Source organism: Dermacentor andersoni, chromosome 10 (assembly GCF_023375885.2).
Source record: "Dermacentor andersoni chromosome 10, qqDerAnde1_hic_scaffold, whole genome shotgun sequence".
Taxonomy (NCBI): domain Eukaryota; kingdom Metazoa; phylum Arthropoda; class Arachnida; order Ixodida; family Ixodidae; genus Dermacentor; species Dermacentor andersoni.
This window is the reverse complement of record NC_092823.1, coordinates 46,911,387-46,925,597: the sequence shown is the minus strand read 5'-3', so window position 1 is coordinate 46,925,597 and position 14,211 is coordinate 46,911,387. Positions and strand designations below refer to the sequence as shown.

General features: G+C 45.6%; 1 long non-coding RNA gene across 1 annotated transcript in view; it reads left to right on the top strand.

The window, feature by feature from the left end:
- The first annotated feature begins 11,837 nt into the window (after positions 1-11,837).
- Positions 11,838-14,211, top strand: part of LOC129380638 (uncharacterized) — a 251,218-nt gene continuing 248,844 nt past the window's right edge. The window contains exons 1-2 of the long non-coding RNA XR_008608818.2: positions 11,838-11,922; positions 13,969-14,059. This is a non-coding gene — a long non-coding RNA (uncharacterized lncRNA). The remainder of the gene's footprint in view (positions 11,923-13,968; positions 14,060-14,211) is intronic.

The following is a 14,211-nucleotide window of genomic DNA, read 5'->3' as shown; positions in this document are numbered from 1 at the left end:
CAAAATCGCATTAAATATATACTTGAATAAGCGCCAAAAACAACCATTTCGAGAAATCAATAAAGCAAAACTGGGCCCAGACGTCTGAGTAATTTATTTTTATAGGAAAGTTAAGGTGCCTTCAAGGTGGATTTTTCTGTCGCCACCATCGTGATGTTCCGCATTCAGTGCAAGAGCCTGACGATCCAGCCTGTCTCGCACGCGGTATTCTGTGGGTGCGAGGGAAAGTGTGCTAAGGGGAGCTGAGAGTAATGCTGTTGATGGTGGCTTGATACCATCCTTCCGCCCGAGAGCCCAACACTAAACAAACGCACGTGTTCTTCATTAGCCCGGCCGTGATTGCGCAAGCCATCGCTGAGCGCATGCGCAATCCCCTGCCCTATCGTGTAGGTAATCTGTGGTGGGTGCAACAATTTGGTGAACCGAAATGGCTGGCGGCTTCATATGCGTATCCTTTTTGCGCGTCTAATTTTGATAGTCGCGTAATGTAAGTGTTTGGAGGTGCGTTGAGAGGAGACACATCGACGAACGTTCTCTCCCCGCTGCCACCGCTTTTCCTGAAGCTAGCACTGTGACAGCGAGTGTTCGCGGTCACCGAGTGAGACGTGCGCATGTGTGCTTGTACGCACGTCATGTCCATGACCTATAAATTATTTATTAGGCGAACGTTTAATGCCGTTTACGTGGCCGATAACATTACAAACCTCAGTTCATGCACTTGTTTAATACTTTGCTATCGCTATCAGTACTTACCCTTTGGAGATACTGCGACATGTATGAGTATAGTGTGCAAAAAAAAACAAAAATTGGAAGTTGCAAATAGAATACAACGGGGCGAAAACACTGGCTTATAAGCAAAGATTAATCTAGCATTTATTCCTAGCGCTGAATGAACCAATTCGAACAATATCGTCAGGAGTTAATGGACTACAATTCAAGGGACACGGTACGCCCCGCATCCATATTTTTGACTAGCGCAACATTTCGTATATCTTCTGTACTTCAACGGCCTGTGATGTTTGTCATTTTAACATTTTCACAAATTTTTTCGGACGTTTCATGTGAATCGGAGATATTAACGAATGTGTGGTGAGCGCGATCTGGGATAAGCACGTCGAAGGCCCACAACCACGATTCGTACATAAATACAGGACCCGCAACCTCACCCGCCGTGGTTGCTCAGTGGGTATTGCGTTAGGCGACTGAGCACGAGGTCGCGGGATCGAATGCCGGCCACGCTGGCCGCATTTTCAATGGGGGCGAAATGCGAAAACACCCGGGTACTTAGATTTAGGTGCACGTAAAAAACCCCAGGTGGTCGAAATTTCCGGAGTCCTCTACAACGGCGTGCCTCATAATCAGAAAGGGCTTTTGGCACGTAAAGCCCCATAATTTAGAGACCGCAACGTAATATTGAGAACGAAAAATCTTGTTTCCTTCCTGCGTGATACATTAAAATGTGCGTCAATAATCGCACTATGAATAGAGTTATTACAAACTGAAGTCTAGCTCTCCGGGGGATGTACTTGCCTCTACACGGGGGCGCCATAGGGAAACAAGTTTCCTTCAGTTTGAAAGAGCCGCAGAATGGGGTGCTCAGTTCGTATATACGCAGGGTGTTATTTTTGGGTTTTATAGAATTTTTAAAAATGCCTGAGGCAGGAAGCATATTTCCTGTTCTTGAGCAGCATATTTCCTGTTCAAGCAGTAACTTCTACCTCTGCCCGTGAAGATTACTGTACTGTGCGGTGAAGTATACACGTAGAGAGAGAGAGAGAGAGGAAAGGGGCAAGGCAGGGAGGTTAACCAGAGGGGACGATCTGGTTTGCTGCCCTACGCTGGGGAAAGAGGGGAGGGGGAGGTAAAGTGATAACAAAGTAGTGATAAATAGAGAAAGGACCATAGACATAAAATCACAGTCGGTCACTGTCGCCACACACTGTCACCGCAAAGCACAGTAGCACTTGCAGCACTACACATTGCACATAAACAGTATACTGTGCCGCCTTCATGTTCACCCTACCACCACTTTTCTTCCGCTTCACATCCTATGTCTCTTATTCCCCAAACCGCTTCCAAAGCGTGGAGTAGCCGGCTAGAGGCACTTCTCTCAGGCCGACCTCTCCACCTTTCTGCCATTAAACATTATTTTTCTCTATCTCTCTTGCGGGAGCCACTGCTGCTCGGCCTGCTCCCTCCGCAGCCTCTGGCTCTGCCTTTCGCGTTGACCGCGACTTGGGTGGTGAAAGCTGTTTCGCTGTAGCAGCTCTGGTCGAAAGTTTCACTGCGTTGCGGCGCTTCCGGCTGCGCTTTGCTGTCTCGCCTGATGATGGAGACGCGAGCGATTCGACTTCGGACGATTAAGACCTCAAAGGGGCGCCAGTGGTATTGCACGACACCTAGTGAATCGTCCGGCAGGCAGAGTGCGACCACGTGCACTGCCTCGAAGATGTCCATCACTGTCGCCTGTTGCAATGGTGCGCAATGCAATGGTGGTGCAGGAGTTACTGCGCTCAACTACGGGACGGCAGCAGTGGCGGTGGGTTAGAGGATTGAATCGTCACCGTGGCCGCTTTTTTTGGTTAGATGATGCACCTCTTTGGAGTAATTTCTCCGCCCAGCTTTCTATTGATGGCGGAGTCTTACAATGAGACAAGTAATGCTCTCTCACTAGAGGAAGTGCTACATTAGACTAGAATTTTTACAGTCTAGGCTACTTTCCCAACTAGTTCACTAGATCGACCAATCCAGGCCAATTCAAAATCCGGATAATCCTCACAACGTGTTTATTTCTACGTTCAGAAAGAATGCGGTCACGAAGGTGCAAGCCGCTTAGAAATGTAGCTTTTATTCTCCATGAGCATAGTGTTTCCCATAACGTAAATAAATATCCCTCAAGGTACAGAATAAGAGTTTCTACTTCAGCAAAGAACCTATATAGCGGCGTGTGCCCTGGAACGGTCCGTGGTACACGTTGGCGCAGTACTTTTGTAAATACAGAGATATTCGTTCCGCATCAGCAAGATGTTCTGGGCTGCTCGTTTCTATCTTGGCAAGAATGTGGGTTGAACCGAAGCTAAGAGGTCAAATATTTTTGAGTCACCATTGCACACCCTTCTCTCAATGTGCTGCCCTTAGTAAAGGCGAGTTCTAATTTTATAACCACATATTATATAAGTGCACACAGACTGTGTAACCAACGTTATAGTGGAAATATTCAGGTTAAAAAAAAATGCGTGATTGGCAGTGCTACCAGCATCTAGAATGTCTGATTATGACGTGCATTTGCTCAACGGAGAGTAAACTTGGCGTTGTTCTGGTGTTCTTGCGATTTGCGCCCGTTCGTTTTGTTACGCGTGTCAAAAGCACAGTTGCATAGGCGCGCGGTAAGGTGCGTCGTGTGGAAGCACACACAAACACACGCACACACACACACACACACACACACACACACACACACACACATATATATATATATATATATATATATATATATATATATATATATATATATATATATATATATATATATATATACTGGGATATATATATACTGGGATATATATATACTGGGAGGTACTGGGATCGTTACCCAGCACCTCCACCAGAAATGTTACGTGTGGAAAGACACAGACGAGAGATGCTATTTACACGCTATTTACACTGGAGCCAGGCAGCCAGGCTGACACTCGCTCGTGCCGAGGGCACCGACCAACTTCTTCGTCGTTCTCGCGGCTGCTCGTCTCTCGCGGAATCATATCGTAATAATATATATATATACCTTTGACTTTAAAATATACGCTTTCGTCTTAAAATCAGCGCATGTCTTTTAAGTTTCCACGCTTTGCATGTAGAACTGCATGTATATTTTATACGTAGCTCTTCCAGTATCTTCCGTGGAATGGGTTAAAGATGTACGTAGATATAAGTTGCAATAAATCTTCCATCTCGACGCCAAACGGTGTATCAGAAAAACTGGGAGGTAGTTTTCGCACTGACACACAAGGGTGTTTGAAAAAAGTGGAACACATATGTTCCAATGACCTTTTTACATCAATGGACAACTATTTCTTTCTACATTCCCCGCGAAACGAAACGCTCTAAAATCTTGTGTAGCGTGAGTGAATTACGCACGTGGGAGTAGGTTTTGTATAATTTGACTTCAGCAGAACAGGCCGTATGTTGAAAAGAAAGCGTAATGTATTTGTCACACAATGCTAATTGACGTTTTCGAAACGCTGGACTCATTTTTCCCCAGTATACTTCTAGGTCGGTGTGAAAAAATAATATGTAACCATTTTTGTTGTGAAAGTAATCTTCGCACAATCGACAAATCTCACCCTCCCCAACCTAACCTACCCGAGCACCAAAGCTGGGGTTCTACACCAAAAAATTTCTGCAACCTTCTCACCGATGAATCGAAGAATGACACAACGCTTTTTAGAACGTGCATGTTTTCGCACATGTATTCACAAGGGCCTTTGGGGAGTAGGTCTCGCCTGAAGATACAAGATTTGGTGATTATTACAAGCTAAAGGTGTAAACAAAAACGCAAGAAAGAGGAATAACGAATCCCGCATCTAAATAAATTCCTTTTCGCTAGCGAATGCGGGCCCAATGCAGGAAGTGTTCCATCAAGGAAATGCATTTTTCTACCGCTTGCACCCTGGTCGCCACCTAATACCTGCTCCCAACACTATTCGCGCACGAACCATTCAAACCAAGCGTTGTTTGGGCAGCGCCAAACAAATGAGTTAAATGCGCCTTTTTGCCGCTGCGAACCGTCTTCTCGCACATAACGTCTGAAGTATTTTTCGTACTTCTCTACAAAGGCCAAATTTCACTCATTGTTGGGATCAATGGGTGAATCGTCTGGCCCAGTTAGCCGGGTAGTACGGTTACTATGACCAGAAAAAGTGTGCGAGTAAATGCACCTCTGTTCTGAACAATAACACAATGAATCACATCAAGAAGCTAGCACATATAATGTTTCCTTACAGGTTCCTCCAAAAGCCACAAACCTCTAGTGTAATAGCTCAATAGAGTGCAAATTAAAGAAAAATGCATAGAAATGGAGCTCTTAGCAGCCCGTTCGCATTCGTGGTTTACTCGAAAAGACGAAAAAACACGTATTATGAGCAACACTTCATTTTCCTTTCATATGCTGTTCTACTGCAGACGTAAAAATTAGGATACAATATATTTTTCTTTGTAAGGAGCTTCCTGGATTCTGCTGTCACCACAGTGACAAGTCAAATTGCTTTACTGGCGCGTAAGCGAACTACGAAAGTTGAAGGTACTCAGTGTATATTCTCGCGCTTACATCATAAGTCTTTATATCGTCACGCAAATCGAAAGGAGCGTCAACAATATTTCCGGGTGAGACAAGAATAAGAACATACTGTCTCTGCTTCGGGAAATAAGAGGAATCTGCACATGCCCTATGATTAGGACAAGGCAGAACGCGTGCTGTCTGTGCTTCGGGAGCATCATCATTTCGAACCGAATGAACACCTTGTTTCCTGCGTTCGTGAGACACTGAACTTTGAATTCACAAATTCGAACACAATGCCAACGCCGCGCCCAGGCAGTGTCATTCATTATATGCTCCCGACGGACCGTCACTATTTCAAGAGCGACGGTAACGTTTCTACTTCAGCCTTGATAGTCTGCTACTCACCCTTCTCAACCGGCTTCCAGCTCATGGCAATGCCAGCTAGGGCATCTCAACATGAACGTACTAAACGCACGGAATGAATAATTCTACCGGGGAATAAATGACGTTTCATCACCGCTTACCTATACTTCCAATGTCTCTTACATGTCGCATACATGAACCCTTATGCTTCCCACTATATCAATTAGCTCCAACTTGCCTTGGTATATAGGATTTACCATTCCTTTAATATGCGTATCATGGGCAGATGGCTTGAATTACCACAAAATCCTATGCGCGTTATTATATGCATGTTTTCCTCTTTCATGGAAGTTTTGCATAGCACTGAAGACAACTGATCACTAATACCGAGTTAAGTTTGCCATCTTAATGTGATTTTGTATTAGGAATATACTTTGGTGAATGTTGTAGCAGTTTAAGCACACGCATCATCAAAGTGACCTAACATGCACAGATTACGACAAAAAAAAAACTAGACACGAAAAAAAAAACGAGACGCATCTGTGCAGTGCGCCACTGCAACACTACATAACTTTATTCTTATATGCTACCTCCACCCCATACTGTAAATGGGCTGGCAGCTGTAATCGCCAGTCACACGGATGTTCTCAAGGTCAATGGAAACACAGATATTCTTCCTTGAACTGTCGCACACAACGTTGGTACCATTTGTGTCAGTCTGTTTTCCTGCACCCCTAGGCAGATGCTGCCCGACGACTTTTGTCACCACTGGCAGCTGCAGAAAGTGCAACCCAAACCTCAAAAGATGACCTGGATTTTCGGTGCCATCACTGAGCCAAGTTATTGCTGCAGTTTTCACTTGGTGCGTTCAGTGAGCAATGCTCCTCGCATTTTTCTTTTTTTGTTTCATTTTCACAGAACACAAATAATATGTGGACTAGACTTCTGTGCCAAGTTGATCGAGCTGTAGAGTTGACAAAAAGTTAGTTTCGGCTTTCCTTATGATAAATTATCGTCTAGGTTCTCCTATTGGTCATTCACAAAACGGTGTTTAAACATGTCTGATTGCAGTCACTTACAAGAAGAAATGAGTCGCATTTCATGAACAGAGTTTTAAATCTAAACGTTAGCATAAACTAAATGTTACATTCAGGTTAGAAATATTGAAAACAAATTGGTTGCTAAATTTGGTATGCGTGGTCTGTTCCAATTGTCTTTGCGCCTGCTCCATATTACCTGTCAAACATGACGCGCGTTCAACGTATGCGAAAGCGCCGCGTTAGCAGCCATGCACAGCCATCGTGGAGTTTGAGGAAGAGATACGTACTCTGCAGACCCCTCCTCCCGCCACATAACACGCGATTGCCTCCTGTGGCTGCAAACACGTGCTTGATCACCGATGGGCGCTTGTTAAGGCAGCGCGCATAAAACCAAAATCATTCTTGGCTCCTCCTCGCATGCTTTTCGTCGGATCTACAGCATACAGTTTATGTGGCGGTGCCCTAGCTGCAACGTTCCATTCCTAGAAAAACTCTTGCAAATCGTCTTTTTTAGGCGCATCAGAGGCGATCTTGTTTCTATTCGAATTGTCTTCAAATCTCCCGAAACGACTACCCGCGAGTCCCAGTTTGTATTTGGACAACAGGATAAGAGGTCCCAGGGACTGAAATCTGCCAAATAAGCTGGCGTGTTAGCACTATAATGGAATAGCGTTCAAAAACTGAAGCACAATTCATGCAGAATGCAGGGGTGCATTATTGTGGGGCAGAATCCAGGACCCCTATTTCGACCGACTACGTTGAAGGAGGCGCTGCCTTTCTTTGAGTTGCTTTACGCCTCTACGTACAAGGTGCATTCACAGTTCAACCTTCACTTAGAATTTCGTGGTGAAAAATCTATTCCAGTAAATAAGGATGACAGGATCAACAAGAGAAATGTGTTTGACCAGTCTTTCTTCTTTTATACCTGGCTCCGTGTTTCAGCCAGCAATATCACATATGGGCGAGTAAGTCCAAGCTGCGTTAGCAGTGACAGCACTTCGGAAGAATTCATTGTTGGTGGAAGTTTTCCAAGCAATGCAGCTTCCTTTTACACCGTAAGCTGTTATATACTCATTCAAAAGCCGTTTCGAATTGCGATGGTGACCGCACCGCCTCCGGTGTCCGAGGTCCGTGGCAGCTATCACCAAGAATGAGAAAAGAAACAGGCTGTTACCACCGGGAACGATCCTGGGCTCGCTGCAGGGAAATCAACTGCCCTACCAGTGATCCACGACGGCGCTGGCTAGCACGCACCAGAAGCAAGGCCTATACACGTGTCCTAGCGCACGAGGAGACACGCAATGTGACATGCGCGCCGCGAAGCGTCGACACGTGCACATTTTGCGTTGTGATTGCACATTATTCCACAACGCCATGTAGGAGATGTACACGTAGCGGCACAGGGTAGGTAAAGGGACTCTAAAGGCAAATATTAAGTCAAGCTAAAGTGACAAATTAGTGCTCGAAGACCTCTAAGGCGTCAATATCACTGTGAACAAAGCCTGAATAATCGAGAAGTTGAGGTAAATGCAGGACATTTACCTTAACTAGTATGTATGTATGTCAACTAGTATGTATGTAACAAGTATATGAATGTCCCGGGGTAGTCTCTGCAGGACATGCAGAGACTACCCCGGGACATTCACATACTTGCTAGATGACGAAAGCACTCCTAAGTTCCGTTACTAGTACTCAACCACTAGTTGCAAAAAAAACATCCTTGTATTCTATTATGAGACGAAATAAAATGCTACTTGTCGAGATCTATTTAATATTTACAATAAGATGGCTCATTGAAATTACCCTTGACAATGATGCGGGCAGTCGAAAGCTTTAACTTTTGCTTGACTCAGCGCCGCCTCCACGTTCGCGTTTTAGTAGTTTCATTATCGCGAAGTGCTGCGATGTGTTTCTGGCTCACCAAACTCGCCCCTACTGCAATTAGTATATTTCGCAGAAGTGTGGTGTTACTGGTCTCACTGCCATTGAGTTAATCCTTACGGTGAGGTGAACACATAGCGTTAGGTATCAGGCTCATTCTTTCTTCCTTGCACTTTTCATCACGAAAAATTGATTGCCTATTTGGTACCCTAACATTGTTAGTTGCAAAGAGGTCGCAAGCTGAATTAAAATCTTAACAGCTTGCTTTCCATTATGTGAAACCCTCTGTTTTACAGACTTCGCCGTGTTTCTTGTTCCAATTTTGGCTCTTATCACGAATTGTAAAAGACGCGGATGTGTTCTTTTTTGTTCACGGCTTTTTACATTTAGTCGTTGTTTTTTCAAATTGAGGCAGCCGAAAAACACTGCTCTACGAGGTGATGTTGCCCTTCGCATAATCTGTCGTAACCGTTGGCATAAAGACTCTCCGCACATGATGAAAAATCAAAGCCCCTTTCTTTTAAAGCAAGATCATCGAACGCGAAGCTTTCCCCAATGCAAACTGAATCAAAGTCCAAATCCAACAACCACACAACGAACGCTGCATGCCGTTGCAGATACCCGGGAGCGGCCTTACGGCCTTGATCGCGATCGCGCTTACGTTCGCGTACGGCAGCCTCTTCTTCTGCCGGGCGCTATGCCCGCGGCCTACCCATGGTGACAGCCGAGAGGGAATTGCGTGACGCGCCTAATTAAGTGCAGATATATAGAGTTAATCTGGGTAGCATGACGTTCAACCACCTTTCTTTCAGAAAGGAGCTTTGATTTCTCTTTTCCAGATTCTAAGACGATCCCGTCTTCACGCCCACTTGCTGTTTCCGTTAAGCAGCGAAGCTGAGATAATCACCACAGGGGCGGTGTCATGCCTCGTAGACGTAACTTGTGCTTCCAGAGAACATTGTGCGCATGCGCCACTCTTGCTAAGCTTGTCTCTTCGTGCGGTTCACAGACGCTTACCGGCCGACCAGACGACGCTGGCGTGGAACTGCAAATGTAAACTGTAGTGTTCTACGCAGATATGGACCCTGGGTTTCCTGCAGTGCCTTTTCGGCGCTAACGGACGAATCAGTGAGACAGAAAGCTTTGCTTTAAAAATGTTTATGGTGTAATGACATCGTCTTTGTTTATTTTGCTCAGACGACTCTTGAAAGGGAAAAAAATTGGCATCAACCCGAACTGTAGCACGAAGCTACAACGGAAACACAGAACAAACGAAGCTAGAACGCAAATACGCGTTTCTCAGAAAATTGTCTCACAGTTGAAGAAAAATTCCGTAGAGTCCAAAAAATTTAAAATTAAATTATGGGGTTTTACGTGCCAAAACCACTTTCTGATTATGAGGCACGCCGTAGTGGGGGACTCCGGAAATTTCGACCACCTGGGGTTCTTTAACGTGCACCTAAATCTAAGTACACGGGTGTTTTCGCATTTCGCCCCCATCGAAATGCGGCCGCCGTGACCGGGATTCGATCCCGCGACCTCGTGCTCAGCAGCCCAACACCATAGCCACTGAGCAACCACGGCGGGTCCGTAGAGTCCAGGACTCCAACCCGAGACCAACGCCTTTCCAAGGTGGCCGCGCTGCCATTTGAGCTAACCACTATTCTGAGAGCTCGAAGAGCGAAAGTGAATACGTCAACTGGAGGCAATGGGACACGAATAAGGCAAATCGGTTCTGCAGAAACCTGCAACCTGCAGAAAAGTGCATGAAAGCGAAAATTGGCATCCACCCCAATTTTAGCGCGAAGCTACAAAGGAAGCCCATACGTGTTTCTCAGAAAGAAATCCTCGCAGTTTAAGAGAAAAATCGACCTGGTTTGCGAGTCAAACCCGGGACCAACGTTTTTCTAGGGCAGTCACACTACCATCTGCGCTAACCAGGAACCAAGCCGATCGCGGAGCCAGAGCGAACTGGTCGACAAATCGATTGGGCAACTGGTCAATCAAGCGCCACGTGCTACCTGAAGGCATCAATGTTTCTGGATTAGAAACTCTTGTTATGTAATGAACGATAAAGAAGGGGTTAACCGAGGGGCTCGATTTTTATTAATCATATCATAAGACAACAGGGGAGGTATTCTGTAAGAGTCCACCTAGTGGACGGCCCATTTCGGCCGTTCCTGATTGGCTAGGGCCGCTCGTATACTCCTCGCTCGTACAAATGCATCCAATCAGGAGCGGCCGAAATGGACAGTCCACTAGGTGGACTCTTACAGAATACCCTCCCAGGTAGCACGTGCCTTCAGGTAGCACGTGGGGGTTTATTGGCCAGTGGCCTTGACCTAAAAAGATCACGTACTCCTGACGACTGCGGCAGAAAGAATGTTCTACATCCGCCGCCAAGGTTTATGAGTGGTGGCACTGGCTAACACTCCAAGGGATAGATCTAGTAGTAAAACATAAATATCTGACAAAGTGGATGGGAAGACGGCGCCGGCGGTAGCTCCAATGGCTCCAATCGTACGCGTTATGCGAAGACGTGGGATCGTTCCCAATATGCGGCAACTTCTCTTTTTGTGCACTTTCAATTCCATTAATTTATAATTTCTTCATTTGAATTAGTAGGTATAAGTAATCCTCCCTGTGTTGTCCTTGGAATCTTTGTTGGCTTCTTACGATGTGGAAAGGAAGCAGTGGTTTCGTTCCACTGTTCTTTTTCTGACGCAACTCAACTCGACCTTTCTTTTTTCTAAATGCGTAAGGATCTATATGCTTGCCCAACGAGAAAAACCATCCGTCCGTCCGCTCATCCGTCTGTCCTGTAAGACGATCGCTTTCAAAATAGTGCCCCCAGCAGAGAGCGAATTTACCTTCATGCTGCTTCTCGCCTAACGCCAACAAAGCGGCGAGAATACAGCGCTCCCACTGCTATCAGCGCAAAAGCCACAGTCTGCCCTTTTCGCAGATCGTTTTCAGGATACGGGCCGGCGTGTCTCTCTCCAACGCTATGTTAGCGGCGACAACACAGCGCGCGAAATATTTCAGCACACAGCACTCTGTGTCGGCATCGCACATCGCTTTCAATATACGATGCGCGTGGTCATGGATAGTGCAGCCACCGGCGGAATACGTTTGGTAGCGGTTCATAATACTTCGATGTAGCTGGATAAGGGGCTAAAGAACGATAACGCCTTATAATGCTCGGAGCGACAACAGCTCACATGGCACCGTCACCTGCAGCCACTTGCGTCATCAATGCATCTTGCGACGCCGTCTGCATTGGTTCGTGTCACCGTAGCGCTGTCGTTTGCACTGGCCGGATGAAGTTTCGTATCATTGATAATGTCACCGGGCTGCGGGAAGGTGAGCAGGAAGCGCAATGCATACGAATACTCAGACAACTCCTACAGGAGTTTCTGCGTTAATTATTTCGTTGTCGTGTCTGTTTTCCTTACCTCGCCGCGCAGATGTAAAGCCTCCTTGAGCGATGAATCTCCTCGACGATATCAACACTTCGACTATATACATTCGCGATAGTACGCGCTATCTGTGTGACACTGTGCCTCGAGGAGTGTTCGTATCTGCTTTAAATATTAATTTTCTTTCGCAGAGGTGGATGCGCGTAGATGTTGCTATTCCGTCAGGGGCCGGTCACTGGAGACACTATAAATCATTCACTATCAGAACTAAAAGCTTTAGGTCAACGCTCCGAAAGAACATCCGCGTTGAAGGCCTTACTCGCGTTATTAAGGTTCCTGCAGTCTATGGCACTTCACAACAGAGTCTACGAATGCCGCCCCCTACCACTCTGTAGTGTACGCGCTTTGTTCGTGCTTGTCTCTCTTTCTTTCTATGTCCCCTTTCCACTTTTTTTCTATTTTTATACCCCTTAACCCTTCCCCCTGCGCAGGGTAGCCAACCAGAACTACCTCTGGTTAACCCCCCTGCCTTTCTCTGCGTTATCGTATCTCTCTCTCTCCACCATTTTATTTCTCGCTTCATGAAACGTTTCAGCTCCTTAAAGGGGGACGTAATGCCGCGAAACCTATTGCTAGGTAAAATCACTCCGGGGATCAACTGAGACCAATCCTTGTGTATGAGCACGAGTGACTCAAGGTAAAATTTTCGTGAGTCTTAGTTCCAGCGAGTACACATGAGTCACATTTTGGCCAAGTCTGAATGTGATCTAGCTCCGCTGAGTTGAATTCCATTAGTCCGATGGACCCCCAAATAAACTATAATATATGAGCGAGTCAAAGTGACTGTCGTTTATTTTTCGACGTAAGTTGAAGACCATTTGGCCTTTTGGCTCAGGCCCTGCCTAAGACGAAATTTCCCAATGTAGCTCGCCAGTTATAGATACTTCCTAAACAGAAAGCTTTAAATGTACTATTTAGCACTTAGAGCCCACAAGGCGGGCTAACGGAAATGGTGGAGCAAGAATCATACATGTGCACGACATTAGCCTTCCCAATTAGCATACACTACTGTGAAGTAACCTCTTGCGGTATTGAAACTGAGCCCTGCAGTGTGTTCTCGTTGATTCACATATGTCTGGTAAGTTACAGAAAAAAGTTTCAGGCCTATGCAGTGGAACGTGTTTCTTTCTATATTTTTTGGTAGCTCCACCCATGTGCGTTTAAAATTATTCGAATATCCTTTTTATATCAATTGATAACGCTTTATGACAGGCATATACTGCCGCACATCCGAGATCGTACAACGACAGTCCTCTGTAGCCGGAAGCAGCGAAGGAATCCAATCCGGTCTTCTGAAAAATAGCTTGTAGCTAGATGGCATTTTGGAAAGGATGATAAATTTGCCTTTGAAGAAGCTCCTATGCCTTGTGAATTTCCGCAGAAGTCATTTCGTAATACATTAGTTATGAGTGCGATTATAACAAATAGCTCCTTAAAAATTCTTACAACTTCCTCGCACCCAAGAACAGCTATTTCGCTTTCTTCTGGTTTGGTGCCGATAAAGTACGTTCAAATAAAAGTCGCCGGTACGAAGACAGTAGCTCAGAAATGCAGCTCCTTTTACATGCGCCATCACAGAAGGACTTATCTGTCTGTAGATGGTCACGCGTTTCATGTAACTGGCGCAGACTCTACTGAAAATTTTCCACTACCTGCTGTTCTTCCGCCTTGTTTCTGGTTCTTTAGGTACGTTGCTTATCTGCTTCGGTCCTTCTTTCCTATCCTTCCAGTATCTTTATATAATGTTGTGTGCGCAATCAAAATTGATTGTATATTTGTGCTTTGTTCGCTTCCTTGTGTTCGTCCTGTCTGATGGGCCGTTGCTCTTGCGATACGTTTCAGTAACGTGGCCTCCGTATGAAGTACAGATGACACGTGATCATCCGCACAGTACTGTGTGGGCGTGTGCTCATAGTGCTGCTACTTGCAGGTATGCCGATGACAAGTGTAGAAGAAAGATGCCTGTACGTCCACTCCTGGTCCTGCAAGCGAAACAGGTCAGGCAACAGATCTGTAATTAGGTAAGCTTAGCAGTGGTTCTCAATGGCTGGTACTATTTTGTGATCTTATGGGAAATGCATTCAGCTTGTGTGTCCCAGGACGTATACTGCCTGTTCCCCGGCTTGCTGATGGATTTTGTGGGTTACTTGTCAAAATGTGCAGATGACGGTAC